Below are 730 nucleotides of genomic sequence, written 5' to 3'. Positions count from 1 at the left end.
GGCACACAATTTTCCATCCCAAATGTGCAATGAACGAGCAAACGGTAAATTTCCTCAAATCTAAACCTAAAAATTTTATATTATAATTTCATTTACTGTTCAATTTAGAACGCTATAAAATCCGTTAGAGTAATCATCATCATCATCATCATCGTTTTAACGTCCGCCTTCCATGCTAGCATGGGTTGGACGATTTGACTGAGGACTGGTGAAACCGGATGGCAACACCAGGCTCCAATCTAATTTGGCAGAGTTTCTACAGCTGGATGCCCTTCCTAACGCCAACCACTCAGAGAGTGTAGTGGGTGCTTTTACGTGTCACCCGCACGAAAACGGCCACGCTCGAAATGGTGTCTTTTATGTGCCACCCGCACAAGAGCCAGTCCAGGGGCACCGGCAACAATCTCGCTCGAAAAACCTCATGTGTCACTCGCACAAGAGCCAGTCCATGGGCACTGGCAACGATCTCGCACGAAAGATATCATGTGTCGCCCGCACATGAGCCAGTCCAGGGGCACTGGCAACGATCCTGCTCAAAAGATTTCATGTGTCGCCCGCACATGAGCCAGTCCGGGGGGGGGGGGGGGCACTGGCAAACGATCCCGCTCGAAAAAGCCTCATGTGTCACCCGCACAAGAACCAGTCCAGGGGCACTGGCAACGATCCCGCTCGAAAGACCCCATGTAATAATCATCAAAATAAATATCAAATTTAATAAATAAATAAATAA

This window comes from Octopus bimaculoides, chromosome 4 (genome assembly GCF_046866305.1).
Source record: "Octopus bimaculoides isolate indiv1 chromosome 4, ASM4686630v1, whole genome shotgun sequence".
Classification (NCBI taxonomy): Eukaryota; Metazoa; Mollusca; class Cephalopoda; order Octopoda; family Octopodidae; genus Octopus; species Octopus bimaculoides.
The sequence above is the reverse complement of the archived record's forward strand: the minus strand, read 5'-3'. Positions refer to the sequence as shown.